At 38.8% G+C, this 26,455-nt stretch overlaps 1 protein-coding gene across 8 annotated transcripts in view; it reads right to left on the bottom strand.

Annotated features, from left to right (window-relative positions):
* Positions 1-26,455, bottom strand: part of PLS1 (plastin 1) — a 132,861-nt gene that overhangs the window by 61,393 nt on the left and 45,013 nt on the right. For 2 of the 8 annotated variants that reach the window (XM_055110580.2, XM_055110582.2), the window contains exon 2: positions 22,915-23,007. The exons of the other annotated variants lie outside the window; for them this stretch is intronic. The gene's annotated coding sequence lies outside the window, so the exon portion shown is untranslated. The remainder of the gene's footprint in view (positions 1-22,914; positions 23,008-26,455) is intronic. 8 annotated transcript variants of the gene reach the window in all.

Genomic DNA, 26,455 nt, shown 5'->3' with positions numbered 1-26,455 from the left:
CCCTGTAATGATACATCCATGCCATTTTTGGCTGAGGTTCCAGGTCCAAGCCACGCAGCACATCGTATTCCCCAGCCACAGTGATTTTGCTTTAGGAATAGGCATAAAATCCAGCTGGAGCCAACAAGACGTAACAAGGCTTTTGTAAAGCGTTATATAATGAGAATCCCCACATGCTCCCCTGAATCAGAGAGGAAGTAGAGGTCAGAGCAGCTGCAGCCATCATGCCTCCAACAAAGAGAGAACACAAGGCTAAGAAGAAGCCAAAACCAGACAAAGATTAGCCGGGCATGGGGGTAGGCACCTGTAGTCCCAGCTACTCAGGAGGCTGAGGCACAAGAATCATTTGAACCTGAGAGGCAGAGGTTGCAGTGAGGTGAGATCACACCACTGCACTCCAGCTTGGGCAACAGAGCGAGACTCAGTCTCAAAAAAAAAAAAAAAAAAAAGAAGCCAAAACCAACACTGCAGAAAACAAACAGTAAAGACAAGACACATTCTGGCAGGGTAGTCACGAATTCAGAGTCCTGAATCCCACTGTGGTTTTTTTCTTTCTTTTGGTGGTTACTCAAAACAATTTATTAAAAGCCATTTAAACTGGGTTTCTATTGCTTTGAGCAACAAGTGTCTAAACGAATATATAGAGACAAAAACAAACAATCTACATGAAGAAAATGGGAGGCAAGTCACTTCCTCAAAGGATGGAGAATATTTGGGCATTCTGAATTGGGAAAGAAAATTAACTATAATTATATTTTCCAAATAAGTTTATATCTAGATAATAGGCATTACTTTGGTCATAATTTGTATTTTACCACCACCTCACCTAATCCCAGAAACTCAGTGCATCAGTGAACCACAGAAGTCAGTTTATAGTTGCTCCCACATTGATCAGCAGTATTAAAGATTATATTCATAGCCTAAGGGTCTCTAGACCTAGACCTATGACTGCTTTGTACCTTTTCTTCCCTTTCCCTTCATTCAGAAAAATTCTTCCTATTCACTTTTTTTTTTTTTTTTTTTGAGACAGAGTCTCGCTCTGTTGCCCAGACTGGAGTTCAGTGGCGCAATCTCAGCTCACTGCAAGCTCCATCTCCCAGGTTCAAGCAATTCTCCTGCCACAGCCTCCCTAGTAGCTGAGATTTCAGGCATGAGCCACCATGCCTGGCTAATTTTTTGTATTTTTAGTAGAGATGGGGTTTCATCATGTTGGTCATGGCTGGTCTCGAACTCCTGACCTCAGGTGATCCACCCGTCTCAGCCTCCCAAAGTGCTGGGATTACAGGCGTGAGCCACCATGCCTGGCCTTTTTTTTTTTTTTTTTTTTTTTTTTTGACATAGGGTCTCACTCTGTTACCCAAACTGGAGTGCAGTATCATGATCATGGTTCACTGCAGCCTGGAACTCCAGGGCTCAGATGATCCACCTCAGCCTCCCGAGTAGCTGGGACTACAGGCGTGTACCACCAAGCCCGGCTCCTATTAACTTTTAATTCACCTTCAGCTAAAGATGACAAAGTGAGTAGTAATATATTATGAGAAATGGGCAGGTCTTTCTGACATGAGGCAGGGCAGGGCAATCTAGCTGCAATGACATACAAAGTCAATAAATCGTTAAAATCAGGAAACTTCTAAAGTATTGCATGTAAAGAGAAAAAAGCAATTTACTTAGTATCTGAGAGTAAAAAATATATATGTCCAAGATGTTTGCAGATTTATCCAACATCCTACCAAAAACAGGTACACTGAGTGGCAAGTCCCTTTAAGTTAGTTAGATTTCCAAAGTGGTGCCTGACCCAGGTCTCAGTAAGACCCACACTATAGTTTGCTGTGTGGCATGATAATGTGCTTTCAAAGCACAAAGGGAACAAGAAGGATGTATGGCAGACAATTCAGGAGTGAATGAAGCTGAAGAAATTAAAAACTCTCCATTCATTTTTGTACAGGCATTTTTATATATGGTCAGATATCTAACATAGGTACAGCTTCTCAAAAAAATTGGCCTGAAATAAACCTTTTATGTAGGAACATTAGAAATGAGAGCTTCTTTATCAAATCTATTTGTTGCTTTTATTATTGTTTTGAAGTTCCAGTTGACCATAATAATGTCACTATATTGCTACTCATAATCACACAAGCTGCCCAATTCTCTATTTTCAAATCCTGGAGGAGGAAAATATTCCCAAAACTGATGCCTCCCGCAACTGAATTTTCTCGTCTTTTTTAGTTTGTTCCATTAAACTATACTTCAATTTCCTTCATGAGATCACAGCCGCAACAATTTTAGTTAAACCTTTACCTATAGACTCCAAACCTTTCAACAATCTTGATTTCCCACTACATCCTGAAAAAGGCCTCCTCTTTCTCCTGAGGCCTCTTCCGTATTGTTCTACAACTTTCCTTCATGCCATTTCCTGTCCCTAGAAACTCTATTCTCCCACAGCCATTCTTTACCCCCACTCAAAGCAAAGCTCAAATTCCACCATGAATTTTTTCCTTCATTGCCCTCATTTCATTTCAGAACAGATTTATTGAGAACATCTAAGGTGCTAGGTGTTGTGCCAAGTGTTGGAGGCAATCAAATGGTGACTCACACACAGACCTGACTCAAAGAGTTTACAACTTAGTAAGGGAGTCAATGAACCAAAGATGACAGCAATGGCAAACACATGACTCCCTTATCCACTGCAGACATCCCTCACCAATTGCAGTTCTTTCTCACTGAGCCTTGAGTGGTTCAGGATCCCTTTTCAACACAGTCCTCCACACAGCCCCTACTAGAGAGTCAGCTCTCAAAATGAACTAGAACCCCTGTACAGTCTAGAATGAAATAAGTAGGAAAGAAAGAATCATCTGACTAGAAGATTCAAGGAAGGCTTTCTAGAGTAGGTACCAATTGGCTGAAAAAATGAATTGAAAAATGAACAGGCATGAGGTCAGGAGTTCGAGACCAGTCTGGTCAACATAACGAAACCCCGTCTCTACTAAAAATACAAAAAATTAGCCGGGTATGGTGGTGTGCACCTGTAATCCCAGCTACTTGGGAGGCTGAGGCAGAAGAATCGCGTGAACCCGGGAGGCAGAGGTTGCAGTGAGCCAACATTGTGCCATTGCACTCCAGCCAGGGCAACAGTGCGAGACTCTGTCTCAAGAAAAAAAAAAAAAAAAGAAAAGAAAAAGAAAAATGAACAGGCAGACTAAAAAAGATGCAAACCCCAGCTAAGGGAGAAAAACCTTACTGGTCTTCCCAACAGACCACTCATAATCTGACAAATGGAGTTCTTGACTATTTATATTGTATTATAGCATCTTATCACCTTGTAATTTTTAAGTATAGAAGAAATATGATACACCATTATCCTAAAGAAACTCCTAAGGTGATAAGTTGATGCAATACAATATAGATTTTAGTTAACAACATCACTTTTAATTTCTCAGTGGCAATGATGGTGATGATTCTATTCAAAAAATGTCACTTCTTTAATTTTAATTAAAGGCTTTAATTCCGGAAAGCCTTTAATTTTCCGTTAGTCTTTTTGACTATTGGTAATTTGCATATCTGGCACATGAAAAATCACCACTCCCATCTCCAAACACACCTACATGCTACACCTTGTATTTAGAGCAGGCCAACATTGGCCAACTTAAGGACTCTCCCTTTTTCCACCCAAATAGGTCAAAAATGCATTTCTTCTTATGTACCTTAGAAAAGAAGGGATATTCTCACTCCCTCCAAGCCATGCTTTCTAAGAAGGAATTTTCTATGACTTCCAGGACTCTTAGCTTCATCTGTGTCGCCTTACCTACTGACAGTGGAAAGATTTAATCTTCCTACTTGCTATTTGTGCCAATTAAGGTATTTTCACTATAAGCAACAAACAAACCTGATTCTGGTAACATTTATCAAAAAAATAATGAACTAGATTCAGGGCATTGACTCAAAGAATCAAGAGAGAGTTGAAGAAATAGACTCCCAAAGAACAGGCGCCAGACAGCTCCACGGAGCTCCACAGTAAGAATTATGATGTGCTGCTTTGCAGCACTGTCTCCAGATGCCTCTGCTGCTATCTGAGGATGACAGTCTAGTTCCCAGGATGTTGTGTGATTGGCAGAGCTTCAGCAACATGCCCATGCCTGTAGTAAAGGGATATCAAGAAGACAAGACCTAAAGCTATGGAGAAACTTTTTCCTATACTCATTTGCCTTCTGTAGTCTTTTTATTTGCATGAAGCAAAGATGAAGTTTTAAATCTGAATCCTAAGCAAATGCAAGCATGCCGTCCTAAGAATCTTCTCCTGACCTGAACTCATTGCATCCAATCAAAAACACATGAAGGTTCTATAAACATGGCTCATAAAATCTCCCCCTAGCTCCCTATCCAAAAAACACAAAAGACAGCACTCATGCCTCATACACAGTGGCAGTCCACACACAGCAAGTGAGACTTCCCTTACCCCTTTAATAACAGGCATTCATGGGTGTTCACTATAGGCCAAGCACTGTTCTAAGTACTACATGTATTGACTCATTGAATCTTCACAGCAGCTCTCTGAGGTTGATATTATTACAGTTCGCACTTTAGAATTAAAGAAATTGAGCCCAAAAGCTTCACATAAGTGGCAGAGCTGGGCTCTGAACCCAAGGAGTCTGCTAAGTCCAGATCCTTAATTATATAATACCTTCATATTGGTGGTCTCCATCAAGCCCCTTCCATGCCTACATCTTATGTTGTACCCCCTAAGACCTTCTCCTGTTAGAAGCTGCCCTAGAACCTGACTTGTCGGTACAGAACTGCCAGGGTGAAGTGTGGGCAGAATGTGACCTGTCTTATGATACTCAGGGAATGGATTAAAAGATTTAAATGAGCTTTGTGAAAATGACACAAATTTTTAAATCATTTTTTTTTCCTCTGAAAAAGTACCTTGTTCCTATTTTCTATGTATTATTTAGTAACAGGAAATTATACATTAGAGATTATGCTCAGACTGTAACTCCCCATAATGACAAATATCTCATTCAGAATGAATGCCTCAAGACCAACACTAAAGAACTGTCAGAGAGCAGGAAGCTGTGAGTCATTTCCAAGTGCTCTGGAATAACCCAGGTATTACCTCCTGGTTTGTAATCCTCTTTCCTCCAGTTCTAGCTGGGAATTTCAATGCAAATCATTCACAGCAACACAAGAGAGATTCTGATGATCCAACTTGAGTCTGAGTGAGCAGAGGAGTCCTACCCAGCGTGCTTCCAAGTCAGGGTTTAAACTTTAACCTCTAAAACACACATTGGTTAAAACTTGAAGTTTTTCACTCTTTACAGCGATTTCAAACAGTGCTTTTCAGAGTTGCAAGTCTGAGGTACTGCATTTTGCAACCTACACAATCCAAAGCTGGCCTTCCCTATTTAAAAGACAAAAGAAGGAATTGTCTTATACATGCATGTTTTTTCAAGGATTCATAGAAGTATTTCCTAAAATCCTAAGTTTCGATAGGTTATGGATTTGAAAAGGTACTGAAAAATATCAATCACAAAGAATGCCATAACAAATAATTAACTATCAAATTATTAACACAATTTACTTAAAGAATACAACTAATTAATAAATCTATGTTTTATAATTATTTTAATAGTCTGAATGCCACCACTGAATGATTCTATCAAATGGGTTAGAGTTTGGAAGGATTCTACCAAATAGGTTAGAGTTTTTCCTACTCGCAAAAGATAGATGCCCCTTAGGGAAACCAGATATTTGCCAGAGAACTATGAAGTAATTATACCTTTTGCTTCTGGAGGAGTAAAGTGGTGCCCACTACCAACTCTGGAAATTGTTTCTCACTAGTATCTTGGCATTAGAAAAATTGGTAACTGCACTTCATCAAGCATTTTATACTTTCCAAAGCAGTTCCACATCCATTACCTCATTATTAGATGACGTTACCCTCATAAATGAATCACGACACTCAAGTTTAATGATTTCTAACAGTTATAAAGTCCCGTCAACACTCCTCACTTCACAATTAAGAAAAACAGCATTTAGATTGAGGGGTAAAATTATATGCTTCACATTCCAGAACAAGTCATTGACAATGCTGAGTAAGAGTATGCACATCAAAAGAGGACTTTAAATAAAAAACTACTAAAGAAGTCAGGCACCGTGGCTCACGCCTATAATCCCAGCACTTTGGGAGGCCAAGGCAGGAGTATCGCTTGAGCCCAGGAGTTTGAGACGAGCCTGGACAACACAGAGAGACCCCATCTCTATGAAAAATAAAAATAAATTAGCCAGGCGTGGTGACATGCACCTGTGGTCTTAGTTACTCAGGAGGCTGAGGTAGGAGAATCCCTTGAGCCTGGGAAGTCGAGGCTGCAGTGAGCCATGATCATATCACTGCACTCCAGCTTGGGCGACAGAGTGAGAACCTGTCTCAAAAAAACAAACAAACAAAAAAAAACCTACCAAAGAAAACCACTGTCATTTTACAGGCCTAAGAGGTTCAAGCCAAAATTAAGACATAATAGGCATTAATGTTTATATGCCATGGGTTGTATAACTTTAGAAATAAAAGAAGAGGTCAGGTGCAGTGGCTCACACCTGTAATCCCAACACTTTGGGAGACTGAGGCGGGAGGATCACCTAAGGTCAGGAGTTCGAGACCAGCCTGGCCAACATGGTGAAATCCCATCTCTACTAGAATACAAAATTAGCTGGGCGTGGTGGTACATACCTGTAATCCCAGCAACTTGGGAGGCTGAGGCAGGAGAATCGCTTGAACCCAGGAGGTGGAGGTTGCAGTGAGCCAAAATCATGCCACTGCACTCCAGCCTGGGTGACAAGAGCGAAACTCCATCTCAAAAAAAAAAAAAAAAAAAATGAAATGAAGAAATTAACAAGAGCAGAACTATTGTAGGAGATCTTAGCTGTTGATAGTTTTAAAGAGAATTCAACTAATATATTCTATAACTCCCAGATTATGTTCCTTATTTTCCTAAACTAAATCAAAGTTAGCTCTACGCATACTCAGTATTAGAAGACCAATGCTAGTTGTTATGTAGATCCCTCTCCATTCTTTGATGTATACCAGGACCCCAGAACTTATATAAGAGGAAAAACTGGACTCCTTTTGTCATCAGTGAGCGTAGCCTTGCTTCAGTCTTACCAGGGCTACTTCAGGAGGTTCATTTCTGCTCGACCTTTCTCCATCCAGTATTTGGCTCTTATCTGATGCCCATCATAGGCCATAACCACAGCTTCAATGCATTCCTATCAAATACAGCCAACCTGGCAATGCATTTAACAAGAAATATCTTGCTTAAGACTTTGTGGAGAAATCAAGAAGAAAAATTTACTTTACACACCACTGGGCAAAACTGCAAAATTTCCTTTAACTGTTCTATCTTTCTCCAAAGCTCTTCTCTGCAAGAGAGCCACCTCCTCTCTGATCACTCTAAAACTCTCTACCCTGACACAACTCCTGGCCCTTCCTTTCTGGGCTCCAGTCTCCCCTTCTCCAAGGCCTTGTTCCCTCAACCTCCATCTCAACAGCTTTTCTTATGTTAAGGAATTTAATTCTTTCCTCAGCTTCTACAGTTTGCAACCTCTCTCACCCATCATTGCCCTTAACAAATACAACTTCCACCTAAAGATCCAACTCTTTTGGGAGGCAATAGGAAGACAGCAAATAACAAAAGAAGGCTGGGAACAGGCTCATGCCTATAATCCTGGGTGGGAAATGGACTGGGTGAAGGATGGTGGTGGGGTAGGCAGATCACCTGAGCCCAGGAGTTCAAGACCAGCCTGGGCAACCTGGCAAAACCCTGTCTCTACAAAAAATACAAAAATTAGCCCAGTGTGATGGTGCTTCCCTGTAGTCTCAGCTACTTGGAGGGGTGAGGTGGGAGGATCACTTGAGCTCCCAGTAGGTCGAGGCTGCAAAGCTGAAAATATCACAGATCTATTCAAACTATATTTTTAAATGGCCATTAAGCTAAATGAAAATTAAAATAACAATGAAATATTAATACCATTGTTTTGCTCAGAAAATTAACCATACTTTTAAAGGGATAATAATCGGATTATATGTTCTGGGAAACAGAGACCCTGACATATGGGGCACAGACTGACAGACCACACTGATGGGGTGAAAACTGGAACAAACTTTGTAGCACAATTTAGCAGCAATGGATTCAAAAGCCTCAAATTAACAAGGCTTTCTTCAAAAATGTTGATGAAACAATTCCATTTGTAGGAATTATTCTACAGAAGTATTCCAAAATGAGCGAAGAAATTTTGGTATAGATCTTTACTTCATTTTTACTTAAAATAATGGAAAATGAAAACAACCTAAACTTCTAAAAAATAGATAATTTATTTAATAATATATGGTAAATCTCCCAATAAAAGGAATATCAGATAGTAATTAAAAATCATGTTCTCAAAGAATATGGAAAAAAATTCACCATATACTATTAGGTTTCCAAAAAGGAGATTATCAGTAAGTATAGTATATTCCCAACTTTGTTTAAAGTATACACCTGTGCAAAGAAAAAAAGACAGGTTAGACAGAGGTGATAAGGGAAACATGTAGAAATGTTTAATAAAATACAAATCTTTAAATATTTTCAATAGATACATGATCTAGAGCAAGCAAAAGAAACCTCCAGAGCCAGATATGAAGTGGGAAGCTGCATAAGAGTAGGGCAACACTCACAACTCAAGGGAGTGAGACCCTCAGATCCTGAACACAGCAGAAAGTTAGAAGTAGAACAGAAAGGCCAAAACTGGGAAGAGGCAGTCCTGTCTGTAAAGTGGTATACTTAACACATACTACAGATAGAAAAAAACAAAAAGGCACCCAGGAGAAATCTGAACCCCAAAGCTGCCCTAGGTGTCAGGGGGAGCCTGAATTCACACCATCTCCCCTAAAGAAACCCAGAACCCAAGAAACCAACGAAACCATAAGGATCTCACAAAGGCAAAAGCAGAAGTGCTCTGTAGGAAGACCGCCACCACCCAGAGTACACACTGGACTCCAGCTGAAGATAGTGCTCTTAAGACAAAACTTACACAGACAAAAATTACGAACTGTAAGAATCCATCAGCATGAAAGTAAGAGACTTCCAAACTGGGAATCTCAAAAAGGACTTTGTAATAAATATGTCTAAATTTTTCAGAGATTAAAACAAAAAGGAATTCATAAAAACAGAAAATGTTTAAAAAGAAAATTATATATCTTTTAAAAAGAACAGGATATATATATTCATACATATATATAAATGATAATAGGAGCTATTTTGGGGATGAGGGTGGTGAGATTATGAATGCCTTAATTTTTTTCTATATACTTGTATATTTCCAACAATGACCAAATATTACTTAACATAAATATATATATTATTTATCTATATATAATATAGATATATAGATAATACATATATATAGAGATATATAGATATATAGATATTATATATCTATATATAATATAGATATAATATAGACAGATAGATTATATATAATATATATATAATATATATATAATATATATATAATATATATATTATATATATTATATATATAATATATATATTATATATATATTATATATATATTATATATATAATATATATATTATATATATATTATATATATTATATATATAATATATATATTATATATATATTATATATATATTATATATATAATATATATATTATATATATATTATATATATAATCACTCTGGGTCTCTGTCACCCAGGCTGGAGTACAGTGGTGTAATCATTAGCTCATTGCAACTTCAAACACCTGGGCTCAAGCCATTCTCCCACCTCAGCCTCTCAAAGCTAGGACTACAGGCATGCACTACCACACCTGGCTAAATGTTTTGTTTTGTTTTTGTTTTTTGTAGAGACCAGGTCTCACTCTTTTAACCAGGCTGGTCTCTGTAGGCATGGGCTGTCACCAGGCCCAGCTCAAATATTACTTTTATAACAGACAAGAGAGGAAGAAAAAAAGTGAAGATTCACACAACTATTCCCATATGATGGCTAAAAAGAATTTTTGAGAAATTAAGGGCATAAACCTTGATAAACTACTACAATAAATCCAAACTGGCCTCTAAATGAATGCCCCTACAACCTAGCCAAATCCACATCAGACACCACCCAACCACACACTCCGTACCACATGCTGCAATCAAACTGAGCACATCAGCAGATCCCATACATGTTATTTTTAAATATTAACCCTCTATACATGCCCTTTTCCTGAAATTCTCTTCATCCTTTCTTCACCCTTTAAAGTCTTGGTAATCATTCCAGATCCAATGAAATACCATTTCTCTTGTGTAGTCTTCCTCAAATCCTTCAGCCTGAATAAGCAATCATATTACTCAGTGATGTCAAAGGAACTCACTGAGCCTTCTGATTAATGCCATTTTGCACACAGTACTTTCTGTTCATCCTGCCTTCATCAAGGACTACACATTCTTGGAAATAAGAGACATCTTTTTTCAGGTTATCTCTGAAAACTGTCAAAAGCATTATTTATCCATAGTTGTTGCTTGATAAAAATTTGCTGTATGAACCCAAGTACAGAAAGTCACTAAAACCCTACCAAAAGATAAATTCAAGAAAATCATCTTCTTAGTTCATTTTTTCTCCCATACCTTCAGAGAAGTGAAGTAGATTCATCTGCCCACTGTTTGCTTATATCCACTTAAACAATATACATTTCAAATAATATTAGCAGGATGTTAAATTCTTCTGGTCTTGTATTGTTTCCTGTCTCTGACATGCCATGTATGTAATCACACTTATTTCCTCTATTGTATAAAATTCTCCCAGTCAATTTTAATCAATAGCTTAAAATATTTTCCAATGAGCAGTCTGCAGCAGACTTGGTTTTTCGAGGCTTCGTTAGACACTTGAAATACATGTAGAACTAGTAATATAAAATGGCTCTCAATTCAATTCAATTAAGTAAATAGTTGATGACTGCTTAGTGTTTAACACTATGTCAAACATCATAGGGGATATAGAAAAAATATTAGATTTATTCTCTACACTTAGAAAGTTTAAATTCATTCATTTATTCATCCAGCCAACCCTTACTAAGAACTGCCTGTGCACTCAGTCATATGCTAAGCACTGCGAAGGGCATCAAGAAGTTTAATTTCTGGTCTAGAGATTCCACGAGCTTTCAAACTAGTTGGGGGGATGTAAGAAAAACAAATTAGTAAGCTAAACAGCAATGTTAGTATAAGTGTAATCAATAAAATTCACCATCTGGTACAGTCTAGACACAGAGAATTAAGGAGGTGAGATGAAGAAGAGGTGTCCGTATATTCAAATGATACAGAAAGTATTCAAAGGAGAAGTAGGAATTGGAGAAAAGCAATGTTATCTCAAGTGTAATGGAGTAAAACAGCTAAATTATAACTTACTCTTTGACAATCCGAACCCATTCCCTCTACCATTCCACTACTAAAACCAAGTGGACTTGAAGGGGATTCAGGGTCTTAATGAAGGGACCCCACAAGGACCTCATTATTACAGACTAAGGGGAAATTCAGACACTTCAGATGTCAGCAGGGAGGGACAACCACACCCAGGGACTACACAAAGTCTCAGCAGAAGCTGGTTTAAGAGAAATGACAGCCCTGAACTCCTCACCCTCCTATCCATGCTATGATACGACGAAGTTTCTGAAAACGTACTGCTACCACCCAGGGATGACAACTGAGCTCAGCCTTAAATGACTGAGTTTTACTTGTATGTTTTACCCTAAGGAAGTCTTCTATTATATAAGTACCAATGATAGAAATTACGTTATAATAAACATAAAGATAGGCCAGCTGTGGTGGCTCACACCTGTAATCCCAGCACTTTGGGAGGCCGAGGAGGGCAGATCACCTGAGGTCGGGAGTTGGAGACCAGCCTGACCAACATGGAGAAACTCCGTCTCTACTAAAAATACAAAATTAGCCAGGCGTGGCAGTGGATGCCTATAATCCCAGCTACTCAGGAGGCTGAGGCAGGAGAATCACTTGAACCGGGGTGGCAGAGGTTGCAGTGAGCTGAGATCGCACCATTACACTCTAGCCTGTGCAACAAGAGCAAAACTCCATCTCAAAAATAAAATAAAATAAAATAAAATGAAGATAAGTGTTTCTTACACACCTAAATTTTGAGGCCTGGGAATTCATCCTTGTTACAGAGTTATAAATCAAATATAATACAAGCTAGTACATCATTACATTCCAAAATGAATATTGAGAAAATGTGCCTCAGAGAAACAGATGGTATGGCTAGAAAGAGTTTAAAGACACATGCTAAACACCATTCCCAGGCATCCTTTTTAGAGCACTCAAAAGCAGGCATGTTTCCGCCAACCCTGAAGTGTCACTGTTGTCCCTGTGTTCAGAGACAGACCAATTAAGAGGGCCACAGTTACTACAGGTGTCAACCCTTCATGGCAGCACTTCTGCCTTCTCAACACCCTATGCTTTCTTGCCTTCAACTGAGCTTTGAAACGTGGCAGATCCAGGATGCCATGCTGGCTTTACATCTTACCAGCTGTGCAATCTGGGGTATCTGACCTCTCTGGATCTCACTTTTTAGAGTGGAAGAAATAATACCTATCTCATAGCGTTGTCAGGATCAAATGAGAAAGCACATGTGAAAGGCCAGGCACTATTTTATTGCCTCTTTCAGGAGATTGCATGCTTAAAACCACTTAATTATAGAATAAAAAGTTTTATTCTCTAGGAATTTTGGAATCTCAGGTTAAGCGAGCAGATAGACAGGTATGTTGGGGAAAAGGGATCCCCTGGCCCCCTACACTCACATCTCACACACGGATTGCAACTATCACCTTTTCCGATGGCGCTGGCTAGCTTCTTCGAGAGCAGTGACAGCAGGAGGATGAGTAGAGGAATAAAGAATGGAGAAAGAGTTCTTGGCCATTAAAGCAGCTCTAAATCTCATATATATATAGAGAGAGAGAGGGGGTGGGGGGGCCTGGCATGTTGTTTATCTACAGATAAAAAGTATTAATCAGGATGATGGAATCTGGGATAACCTTTAACTTTCTACTTTCTTTTCCATATTTAATTACATATCCTGAATACACATACACATACACACAGGGGAAAACTACACTCAATTTTTTGGACTGTTCCTTCACAGGCTTTTCACAGGCTTTTTCTTAAAACATAATTTACACAAAACTATCCACCTTTGCATATTACATTGTAAGTATTTTCCCATGATTTTAAAGCTTTTCATGATCATTTTTCTAAACTATAAATTGATTTTTAATAGCTTTAAGGTATAATTGACATACGCTAAGCTGCACATATTTAATGTATAAAATGTGAAGTTTTGACATATTAGAACATATTTGAAACTGTCACTATTAAGAAAGTGAACATGTCTACGATTCCTATAATATTCCTCATGCTCCTTGGTAATCCCTCCTTCCCATCCTCCTCTGTTCCCAGACAACCACTGATGTGTTTAATGTCACTATAGATTAGTTTGCATTTTTGAGAGTTTTATATAAACAGAATCATGTGTACATACTCTTTTCTTCTGGCTTCTTTCAGTCAGCATAAATATTTTGAGATCTATGTTGTGTATTTTAATAGTTCATTCCTTTATATTTCTGAGTAGTGTTCTTTTGAATGGATAAATCATGAAGACACTTAGGTTGTTCACAGATTTTGGTTATTACAAAAAAGCTGCTATGAACTATTGTGTGCAAGTCTGTGTGTGGACAAACACATTCATTTTTCTTCAGTAAATGCCTATAGTAGAATGGCTGGAAATTGTGGTAAATGTATATTTGACTTTTTAAGATGCTATCAAGTTGCTTTCCAAAATAATTATACCATTTTGCAGTCCCATCAATAGTGTATGAGATTTCGGGTTCCTCCACATATTCACCAACACGTGGTATGATCGATCTTTCTAATTTTGGCCATTCAAATAGTGCTATCTCACTATGGTATGATATTTACACTTCTCTGATGACTAATGATGATGAGCATCTTTTCATGAGCTTATCTACCCATCCATATATCTTCTTCGGTTAAGTGTCCAAATCTTTTGCCCATGATTTTATTGTGCATTTTGTTTTCTTAGTGAGTTGACGGTTGCTTGCATATTATGGATATAGGTGCTTTATTAGATATATACTTTGCAAATGTTTTCTCCCAGTCTGAGAATTGTCATTTCATTCTCTTAATAGCTTATTTGAAATGCTAAAACTTTTACATTTTGATGAAGTTCAACTTATCAACCCTTTCTATCATAGACCATGCTTTTGGCGTTGTATCTTTGAAATTTTTACCAAACCCAAGGTCACAGTATTTTTTCTTTCAGAAGTTTTGTATTTTCTAGGACTGATATTCAGGTCTACAATCTATTTTGGGTTTGTTTATAATACAAGGTATGAATCAATGTTCTTTTTTTTGCATCTGGGTATCCAATTTTTCCAGCACCATTTGTGGGCAATTATTGTTTCTCCACTGAATTGCATTTGCATCTTTGTTGAAATTCAGTTGTCCATATGTGTGAGCCTATTTATGGACTTTCTATTCTATTCCATTCACATGTCTATCTTTATGCAAATACAACACTGTTAATTACTGTAACTTTATAAAATGTCTAGAGGGGCTGGGTGTGGTGGCTCACACCTACAGTCACAACACTTTGGGTAGCTGAAGTGGGAGGACAGCTTGAGGCCAGGAGTTTGAGACCAACTTGGGCAACACAGTGAGAACCCTATTGCCACAGGAAAAAAAAAAAATTAGCCAGGTGTGATGGCATGCTCTTGTTACCCTAGCTACTTGAAAGGCTGAGGTGAAAGGATCTCTTGAGCCCAGGAAGTCAAGGCTGCAGTGAGCTATGATGATGCCACTGCACTTTAGCCTGGGCACCAGAACAAAACCCTGTCTCTTAAAAACAAACAAAGAAACAAACAAAACATACGCACACACACAAACAAACAAAAAGCTCTAGAAATCAGGTAGCACTAGTTCTCCAGTTCTGTTATTTTTGTGCAAAATAGTTTGGGCCATTCTAGGTCATTCACATTTCCATATGAATTTTAGAATCAGGGTGTCCGTTTCTACCAAAATAGCCTTCTGTGATTTAGCTTGGAATTCCAGTAAACCTAAGGATTGATTTTGGGGAACTGATGTCTGAACAATACTGAGAGTTCATCACCATGTTATATCTCTATTCAAACATTTTTTTTGAGACAAAGTCTCACTCTGTCACTCACTCAGGCTGGCGTGCAGTGGCACGAACTCAGCTCACTGCAACCTTTGCCTCCCAGGTTCAAGCAATTCTTCTGCCTCAGCCTCCTGAGTAGCTGGGACTGCAGACTCGCGTCACCATGCCCAGCTAATTTTTTTTTTTTTTTTTTTTTTTGTATTTTTAGTAGAGACAAGACTTCACCATGTTGGCCAGTGAATCTCTACTTTTTAATTGAGATATGTAGACAATTAATCTTTAATGTGATTATCGATAAGGTTAAGTTTTTCCTCCTGCTATTTGTTTTCTATTTGTCCCATTTGTTCTTTGTTTTCTTTTTTCCTCTTTTTTCTTCTTTTGGATTACCCAAATATGATTTATAATTCCATTTTATCTCCTTTCTTCTCTTGTTATAATTCTCTGTCATTTTAGCGATTGCTTTAGGATTTATAGCATACACATTTTTAACTTACTACAGCTTATCTTCAAGCACTATTACACAATTTCAAATATAGCATAAGAATATTACAGTGTGGTGGTATGTGCCTGAAGTTCCAGCTACTTGGGAGGCTAAGGTTGGGAGGATCACATGAGCCCAGGAGTTCGGAGGCTACAGTGAGCCATGATTGCACCACTGCACTCCAGCCTGGGTGACAGAGTGAGAAACTGTCTCTAAAAGAAAAAAAAAAAAAAAAAAGTTACAATGGTATGCTTCCATTTTTCCGCTCAAACCCCATATGTTTTATTATTTTTATTTAAAACAACTGGCTTTTAAAATGACTTAAACAATAAGAAATCTTATCTGTTTACTCATGTAGCACCATTTCTGATGCTCTTCTTTGTACAGACCTGTATTTCCTTCTGCCTTGAGGACTTCCTTTAACATTTGTCAGGCAAGGCTGCTGGTGAGTTCTTTCAGTTTTCACATGTCTAAAAAGTCCTTAATTTCATCTTTTTTTCTGAAGTATATTTTTGTTGGGTGTAGAATTCTAGGTTGACTGTTTTTCTTTTACTACCTTAATGATGTTCCTCCACTATCTTATCTATACTACACCATCGCGGGCAAAACTTAACAGCACTGCAGTGAGAAATAGACAAATCCACAAGCACAGTTGAAGACTTCAATTGAATACAAGCAAAAGACATCTACATCATTTTTACCTTTCTTCCTATGTAATGTGTATTTTTTCTTTGGGTTCTTTTAGAATTTTAACCTTATCAGTGGATTTAAACAAAACAATTATGCTTTGATATAGTTTTCCTCATATAGCTTTTGTTTAGGGTTCACTGAGCATCTTGGATCTTTGGGTTTATAGGTTTCATCAAATTTGGAAAATTTTTTCAGCCATGATCTCTTCAAATATTTCTTCTGTTCCTCCCTCCTCCTTCAGGGAACATAAGTACACAAATATTAGACCACTTAAAGTTATCATGCAAATTACTGCTATTTTAAGTATTTTTGTAGTTCTTTCCTTTTTGCTGCATTTTAGACAGCTTCCATTGTTATGTCTCCGAGGTCTCTAATCTTTTCTTCTGCAATGTCTAATCTGCCCTTAATCCTGTCCATTGTATTTTCATCTCAAGTGCTGTAGGTTTTATCTCTAGACGTTTGAATTCGGTCTCTTAAAATATTTTCTATGTCTCCACTTAACTCTCTTAAGCCATAATGTAATATGGCTCTAATTACATTTTAATGCCATTGTCTGAAAAGTCTAATAACTGTGTTAGTTCTGGGTCAGTTTTGATTGACAGATTTTCTCTTCTAGTTATGGGTAATATTTTCATGCTTCATTGCATGCCTGGTAATTTTTTACTGGATGAAAGACACTGTAAAGTTTACTTTGTTGGGTAACAGTTTTATATTCCTATAACTTTTTTTATTGTGGTAAAAAACACATAACATTAAATTTACCATCTTAACCATGTTTTTTGTTTTGTTTTGTTTTGTTTTGTTTGTTTGTTTGAGATGGAGTTTCGCTCTTGTCGCCCAGGCTGGAGTGCAATGGCGCAATCTCAGCTCACTGCAACCTCCACCTCCCAGGTTCAAGTGATTCTCTTGCCTCAGCCCCCCGAGTAGCTGGGATTACAGGTGCCTGCACCACTCCCAGCTAATTTTTGTATTTTTAGTAGAGACAGAGTTTCACCATATTGGCCAGGCTGATCTCGAACTCCTGACCTCAGGTGATCCATCTGTCTCGGCCTCCCAAAGTGCTTTACAGGTGTGAAACTAGATTACAGGTGTGAACTACTGCTCCCAGCCTTCTTAACCATTTTTAAGTATACATTTCAGTAGTGTTGATTATATTGCATTGTCATGCAACAGTTCTCTATAACTTTGTCATCTTGCCAATCTGAAACTCTATACCCATTAAACACTAATTTCCCCTCTCTCCTCTCCCAGCCTCTGGCAATCCCTTCTAATTTGTTTCTGTGATTTCGACTACTCTACATGCTTCATATGAGTGGAATCATACAGTCTTTGTACTTTTGTCACTGGTTTATTTTGCTTAGTAAAACGTCCTTGAGGTTCATCCATGTTGTAGCATATGACAAGATTTCCTTCTTTTAAAGGCTGCCTGATATTCTATTGTATTTCTATACCACATTTCCTTCATATAGTCACTTGCAAGTGGACATGTAGTTTGCTTCCACGTCTTAGCTGTTGTGACTAATGATGCAATGAACATGGATATGCAAATATCTGTTTAAGATCCTGCTCTAGGCTGGGCACGGTGGCTCATGCCTGTAATCCCAGCACTTTGGAAGGCCAAGGCAAGTGGATCACCTGAGGTCAGGAGTTTGAGACCAGCCCGGCCAACATGATAAAACCCTGTTTCTACTAAAAATATAAAAATTAGCCGGGTATGGTGGCATGTACCTGTAATCCAAGCTACTCAGGAAGCCGAGACAGGAGAATCGCTGGAACCCAGGAGGTAGATGTTATATTGAGTTGGGATCATGCCACAGCACTCCAGCCTGGGTGACAGAACAAGACTCCGTCTCAGGGAAAAAAAAAAAAATCCTGCTCTAAATTTTTTCAAATATATACCTAGAGGTGGAATTGCTGGATCATATGTTAATTCTATTTTTAATTTTTTGAGGGCCCTCCATACTGCTTTCGATAATGGCTGCACTATTTTACATTCTCAAAAGGGGTCCAATTACTCTGCATCCCCTCAGCAACACTTTTTAAATTTTCTATTTGTTGCTGTTGGTCATCCTAATGGGCATAAGGTGATATGTCATTATGATTTTGATGCATATTTGTTTTCTCTTATGAATACAGATGTTCTTCAACTTACAGTCATATTATATCCTGATGATGAAAGTGCATAGAAAACTCGCTTTTGACTTACTTCAACTTGTGATGGGGTTATTTGTATATAACCCCATCATAAGTGGAGGAGCGTACTGAATGTGTATAATTTTTGCATTATCATAAAGTTAAAAAATTGTAAGTCGAACCACTGTAAGTCAAGGACCATTTGTAGTGATATTGAACATCTTTTTATATGCTTATGGACCATTTGTATGTCATCTTTGGAATGTCATCTACTCCAATCTTTTGCCCACTTTTTAATTAGGTTGTTTTTAGTTACTGAATTACAGATCTTCTTTATATATTCTGGATATTATCCTCTTATCAGTCATATGATTTACTAATATCTTCTTCCACACCTAAGGTTGCCTTTTCACTCTACCGATTATTTCCTTTGATGTGCAGAAGTTTTTTGGTTTGATGAAGTCCCATGTGTCTATATGTGCTTCTGTTGCTTGTGTTTTTGATGCCATATCCAAGAAATCATTGCCAAATTCAGTGTCCTGAAGCTTTCACCCAATGTTTTCTTCTAAGAGTTTCAGGTTTTACATTTAGGTCTTTAATTCATTTTGAGTTAATTTTTGCATATGGTATAAGGTTCAACTTCTTTTTTTTTTTTTCTTGAGACAGGGTCTCAACTCTGTTGTCTAGGCTGGACTGCAGTGGCATGATCTTGGCGCACTGCACCCTCGACCTCCCAGGCTCAAGTAATTCTTCCACCTCAGTCTCCCAAGTAGCTGGGACCACAGGCACACACCACCACGCCAGCTTTGGGATTTTTGTTTGTTTTTGTTTTTTTGAGATGGAGTCTCACTCTGTCACCCAGGCTGGAGTGCAGTGGCACGATCTTGGCTCACTGCAACCTCCACCTCCCAGGTTCAAACGATTTTCCTACCTCAGCCTCCCAAGTAGCTGGCTAATTTTTGTATTTTTAGTAGAAACGGGGTTTCACCATGTTGGCCAGGCTGATCTCCAACTCCTGACCTCCAGTGATCCGCCCACCGTGGCCTCCCAAAGTGCTGGGATTACAGGCGTGAGCCATCATGCCGGCCTTTTTTTTTTTGTATTTTTTATAGAGACAGGATTTTGCCATGTTGCTAAGGCTGGTCTCAAACTACTGAGCTCAGGTGATCCACCTGCCTTGGCTTCCCAAAGTGTTGGGATTACAGACATGAGCCACCATGCCCAGTCTCAATTTCATTCTTTTGCATATGGATATCCAATTTTCCAACACCATCTGTTGAACAGACTGTCTCTGCCCCGTCGTATAAGTCTTGGGACCCTTGTCAAAAATCATTTGACTCTCCCTCTATATGTATGTGTGTGTGTGTGTGTGTGCGTGTGTGTGTGTTTATTTACATGCTCTCTATTCTGTTCCATTGGTCTATATATATGTCTTTATGCCAGTACTATACCATCTTGATATCAGACTGCTGCTTTGTAGTATATTTTGAAAGCAGGAAGTGTACACTGTCTATTTTTTTCAAGATTGCTTTGGATATTCAAGGTTGCTTGAGATTTTCTTTTTTTTCTTTTTTGAGACAGAGTTTTGCTGTTGTTGCCCAGGCTGGAGAGCAGTGGCATGATCTTGGCTCACTGCAACCTCCACCTTCTGGTTTCAAGCAATTCTCCCACCTCAGCCTCCTGAGTAGCTGGGATTACAGACACTCACCACCATGACCGGCTAATTTTTGTATTTTTAGTAGAGATGGAGTTTCACCATGTTGGCCAGGCTGGTCTCGAACTCCTGACATCATGATCTGCCCATCTCGGCCTCCCAAAGTGCTGGGATTACAGGCATGAGCCACTGCACCCAGCCAGGATTTTATATTTCAGAGTGTTTTGTTTGTTTTGTTTTTTTTTTGAGGCAGGGTCTCACTCTGTTGCCCAGGCTGGAGTGCACTGGTGCAATCTCAGCTTACTACAACCTCCACCTCCTGGGCTCAAGCAATCCTCCCGCCTCAGCCTCCTGAGCAGCTGGTATTACAGGCACCTGTCACCACGCCCCGATAGTTTTTGTCTTTTTAGTAGAGATGGGGTTTCACCATGAGACCAGGATGGTCTCAAAATCCTGGCCTCAAGTGATCTACCTGCCTCGGCCTCCCAAAGTGCTGGGATTACAGGTGTGAGCCACCTTGCCAGGCCAAAATTTTAAAATTTTTTTTCTGTTTCTGTAGGTGGGGGGAAACCCTATAACCATTCTTGATCTTTATTCTTGGATGCAGTTAAATTACTTGGAAAGAGTTTGACCCTTAGGTCTTGCTTTTAAGCTTCATTAGGCAGGACCAGCACAAAAGTGAGTTTAGGGCTCTGATTCTCAACAGGAGATGACTATGATCCCCAGAGGACATCTGGCAATGTCTGGAGACATTTTTTACTTTCACAAAAGGAGGCATCACTGGCATCTAGTGTGTTGAGGCCAGGGACGTTGCTAAACATCATATAATACACAGGAGATCCCCTTAAAACAAAGAATTATCAAGTCTAACATTCCTATAGTGCTGAGGTTGAGAAACCACACTGTCTGTGGGCTAATTATTCCCCATTATTGAGGCAAGAGGCCTCTGAGTACCCAATAAGCTGTACATTACTACATGGTTTTTTACCGTGTGGCTGGTAAGAACTGGCACTGTTCCTGGTCTGTGTGAGTGCTAAGCACTATTCCTTCTAATCCTTCCCGACAGTTCTTTCCCAGGTCTCCAGTTAGTTTCCTCATACCCATGTGTGCTAATCAGAATTCTGATGAATATGTGCCAGGAACTTTATATAAATTATTTCTAATCCGGCCAGGCACAGTGGCTCACGCCTGTAATCCCAGCACTTTGGGAGGCCGAGGCAGGTGGATCATGAGGTCAGGAGTTCGAGACCAGCCTGGCCAACATGGTGAAACCCGTCTCTACTAAAAATACAAAAATTAGCCGGGCATGGTCGTGTGCACCTGTAATCCCAGCTACTCAGGCTTAGGAGGCTGAGGCAGAAGACTTGCTTGAACCTAGGAGGCAGAGGTTGCAGTAAGCCAAGATCGCGCCATTGCACTCCGGCCTGGGTGACAGAGTGAGACTATGTCTCAAAAAAAAAAAAATTATTTCCAATCCTTAAAACAGCCCCCAAAAGTAGCAGTTGTTATCTCTATTTTTACTTATAAAATCAAGCTCACTAAGGTTAACTAACTTGCCCGGTACCACTCAGCTAGTAGGCACATATTAGTATCAAAACAACTACAGTCATATGGAAACAAACTTGAAACAAGTGTGAGAAACAAGTCCACATTATCACTATTCAATCTAAGGCTGGGTCCAGGAAGCTTCCCCTCTGGACCTGCCGTAAGAGAATTTCGTCATTCTGCTTACAGAGTTAATCTGACTCTATACAGCTTTTGAAACCTTAGAATATTTTACTTTAGTTAACTTCATTACTTAAAATAGCATTAATTGGCTGACCCAGTGTTTTTTGTTTGTCTGTTTCAAAGTGATGGGTTTTTTCATTAAGTCATAAGGTAGTATGAATGTCTCAGGACAAATTCACTAGAGATTTCATTCTCAGCTAATAACAATGACAAATGTTGTGAAAGAAAGAAATAAGTTTGAAAGTGATTCTTCATGGTGGCCTAAAACCAAAGACTAAGGAAGCCCACCATGATATTATAAGTAACAGGTGCCATTATCAAGGTAAATTACATTTCACATTTAAGTGTTTTCTAATTTATAAAGCACTTTCAGATGTATTATCACATCTGACTTTCACATCAGCCCAGTGAGCTAAGGAACAGGACTGAATATTACATATTATAGAATTATTAGCTGTTTCCTAATATGTAAAATGAGAATAAAAATAATATTATTACACTACATAAATTTATACACATACACATATGCATGCACACATGCACACTGCATGCACATGTGCGCGCACACACACACACTATATTCTGGGACCCATCTTTATTCCCATTTCCACATATAAGGAAACAGATTCAGAGAGATCAAGCTAAACAGCCTAGATCATCCACTAGTAAGTGTCAAAGCTGGTAGTATTTTCAGTGTGCCCGAGTCCCAGTTCCATGTTCCTTTCAATAAACCACACTGACTCCTGAATGGCCAAAAGCAATGATGTCATGAATCAGGTTCTCAAGGGAACCAAGGTATCATCTTTCTACATGATATTCAAGAAAGAGCTCTGAGCTTCTTTTATGTAGACATTGAAATTAGATGACTCAGTACAGAGGTTTACAAAACAATTCTTTCTGTACATGGTTCTTTTTAGTTTCTCAATTCTAACAACTCCAAATCCTCATTTTTTTCTAAAAATTAAAATATGATTGGCCCAGCGTGGTGGCTCATACCTGTAATTGCAGCACTTTGGGAGGCCAAGGCAGGTGGATTGCTTGAGGCCAGGAGTTCAAGATCAGCCTGGGCAACACAGGGAGACTCTGTCTCTATTAAAAAAAAAAAAAAGTCTGAAAAAAAATAACTGGACATGGTGGTACATGCCTGTGTTCCCAGCTCCTCAGGAGGATCTCTTGAGCCTGGGAGGTCGAGGCTGCAGTGAGCCCTGATAGCAACACTGCACTCCAGCCTGGGTGACAGAGCGAGACACTGTCTCAAAAGCAAAACAAACAATAAACAGCTGTGCCTCATAAAAAGCAAACATGTACACATATAACCATAATTCAAGTCTACTGATTAATGTAGAAGCAGAATTCTATAGAAGAAAAAAAACAGATAGCAGATACTTCAAACATGGGTCTGACAAAAATTTTCCTGAGAGGGTAGAGTTTAAACTGGATGGGCCTTGAAGAGTAAGAAAGCTTTTCAAGTTCCATTTTGGATGTAACAGATATTTCCAAAATCTTGACTTAAAAAGCAAACCTTAATATGTCACTCCTATTTCTGAACATTATTCCTTACAGAAACTTCCAACCAGTGAGTGCTACTTAGAAGGATGAGTTAACAGGCATATGTCAGTACAAAAAAGTAGGTACAAAACTAAATGTGGTTAAAAAAAAAATCCCCTTCCCAAACACCTAAAAAGTCATCTAGTCCAACTCCCTGTTTAACAGATGAGAAAACTGAGGTCACACCCTTGTCTACTCAGAAGACAAGAGTCACCAAAAACAATGATCTCTACCAGAGTGTAGGAAGTAAATATTAGAACTATGTTTATTTTTAAAACTAAAAGGAAACAAAATTAGCTTTACAAATATTTAATGTGTATATTTTCAGTAGAATCCTAACTTGGTCCTTATGACAAGATCCCATGACACAAACAGTTCAAGGGATATCACAAGAGAGGAGTAGACGTTCTACAAAGAGCCTGGACAGTGACTGTCATTCCTTTTTTCACTTCCAGCATTTGTGATGTTCTACAGTTTGTACATGCCTGGTTGAGTGGATTAACAGATTATATAAGCCAGTTGATACCAAAGCTACACTCACTAAATAAGCAAGTAGCTTTAAAAATATGTGTGCAAAGCAATTGGAGACTGTAAAAAATACAAATCATATAAGCATAAGAAAACAGTAGAACACACACCTCTAATCTTAATAGGAGTCTTTACCAGCTACATCAGAAAACAAAAGAGGAGCAGTGTGATCACATGTTGGGCAAAAAAGTCACAATTATCGAGATTATATAAAATACAACTTTATACTCACTCATTAATAATAAACAGTATCTTGCGTACATATTGTACTATGAGATATTAGTTAATGATATGATAAAGTCTTTCCAGTTAACAATAGATTTTAAAAATCGTCTTATTTTATCTTTTTTTCATTTAACTCCTGTCTGCCTTAGTCTTCTCATCTTAAACCCCACTTTATGTTTGGCTGCCAGGATGAAATGATAATGTACAAAAAGCACCCAGCACAATGTTAGTGATGTAGAGAGCACTCAAACAGCAGCAGCGAGGGAGTTTGCTCTAGACTCCTGCCCCTCCATCCTCCCTAACAAATCCATGTCTCATTGCTTATTAACATATTGTGTTTGCTAAGATGCTCGCTTCCTGATTTTCCATCATCCTCACTCTTCTTGTTGCTAAAACTATGTCCCATGCCTTATTTACTCCTGATCTGTCTGTGCTCTACTTGGGAGGAAGTAGCAGTTCCTAGCAAAAGGGGTCCACCACAATCTCTATGAGCTCCCCTTCTTATCCTCTTAAGTTTAGTTTTAGTGGCTCATGCCTGTAATCCCAGCCTGGGCAACATAGCAAGACATAGCCTCCTGAGTAGCATGCATGCATGAATTCATTTATTCATTCATTCATTCATTCATTTTTTGAGACAGGGTCTTGTTCTGTCATCCAGGCTGGAGTGCAGTGGCACAATTACAGCACACTGCTGCCTCGAACTCCTGGGCTCAATCAATCCTCCTGCCTCAGCCTCCCAAGTAGCTGGGACTACAGGCGTATGCCACAACAACCAGCTAATTTTTGTATTTTCAGTAGAGACGGGGTTTTGCCATGTTGCCCAGGATGGTTTTGAACTCCTGGGCTCAAGCAATCCACCCGCCTCAGCTCCCAAAGTGTTGGGATTATAGGAATGAGCCACCACATCCAGCAGCATTTATTTTCACATATACCCTAGTATATATAACCTACACATTAAGTAGAACATGTATAACATATACATTTCGTATATAAAAATTAAAAATATAGACCTTGCAAGTAGTATATGCACAACATGTTGTTACTGATGAGCTAAAAATTTCAGAAGCCTGGGGACCACCGCTCCAACATTTGAAAAGGAGAAGCATCTTGACCTCCCACCTCAGCTGGAGCAGGTATAGGGATAAGAATTTAGCGGCTTCTGACAGCACCTTGTTTTTCCTGTAATACCGAGAACTGAGTTGGAAACATTTGGAAGGAAAGAGAAAGAGGGAACCCTAGAAACCTCAATTCTAATAGAAGAACATAGTCAGAAATGGTAGCTAAACTTTTATAATTCTTAAAGCAATTGAGGCCCAGACCCAGGGAGCTTTAGAGATTAAAATCAGCACTTAGAAGAAAAAATAGGCAGTCAGGCACTCAGTGACATATTTGGGAGTTTAAGAGGTTTGTTTCTGCAGTTTATCCCTAACCCCAAAGTACTGCTCTATTCTCTTTGAGCTCGTATTTCCAGGGTTCCAAGCAATCGTGCCTTTTACAGCACCGACTGTTAAGTCATCACAGAGGCAGACTTTTTTTTAATGGCTAGACAAGGCCAAACCATTAGTAACATTTGTAGCTATGCAAAGAAACCTAATAAGGGTAATCAAATATCATGCTTTGGGTGGTAAACTGATCTAAACTGGGATCATAAAAGAATGTTATCCTCCTCCTCCACAAGAATACAATTGAGCAATTGGTTGATTCATTGTAAAAGGACTGGCACAAAGGCATAGCCTTTGTTGGACTCCAGGTATAATATAGGAAAGGCAATTCCAGTTCCTAAGAAAGCTATGTGTTTTAACTATGTAAAATTTTCCCAGGGCACTCACTTTCCGTGGTTAATTGGTCATAATGTGTTCACTTCTCTAACAAGAGTATTCTATGGTGCGTACAATTAAGTTGACTGCTTCACAAAGCTGAGCAAGTCTTAATTCTCTACTTAGGTTTAAGAGCTCAGGTCACTGCAAAAAGAAAACATACTTAACTTTTTAAAAGCTGGCCTCTTTTAAGAAAACTCAAGAGTCTTTAATTCTTTGGCACTGGGGCCTATGTAAATTGCCAGCAGTATCAGTATCCAAGTTTCCTCAACATGCATCATTCAAGATCTTCTCAGCTTTACACAGGGTGGGAACTGCTCATTTTCTGCTTTACTAAGAAAAGAACTTAAGGTAAGGCTGCTACAGCTTCTAGGGCTGCATAGGGTAAAGATATAGAGTTTTTTGGCCAGCCTCAGAAA

This window comes from Pan paniscus, chromosome 2, assembly GCF_029289425.2.
Source record: "Pan paniscus chromosome 2, NHGRI_mPanPan1-v2.0_pri, whole genome shotgun sequence".
In the NCBI taxonomy this organism is placed as follows: Eukaryota; Metazoa; Chordata; class Mammalia; order Primates; family Hominidae; genus Pan; species Pan paniscus.
This window is presented reverse-complemented; position numbering and strand designations above follow the sequence as displayed.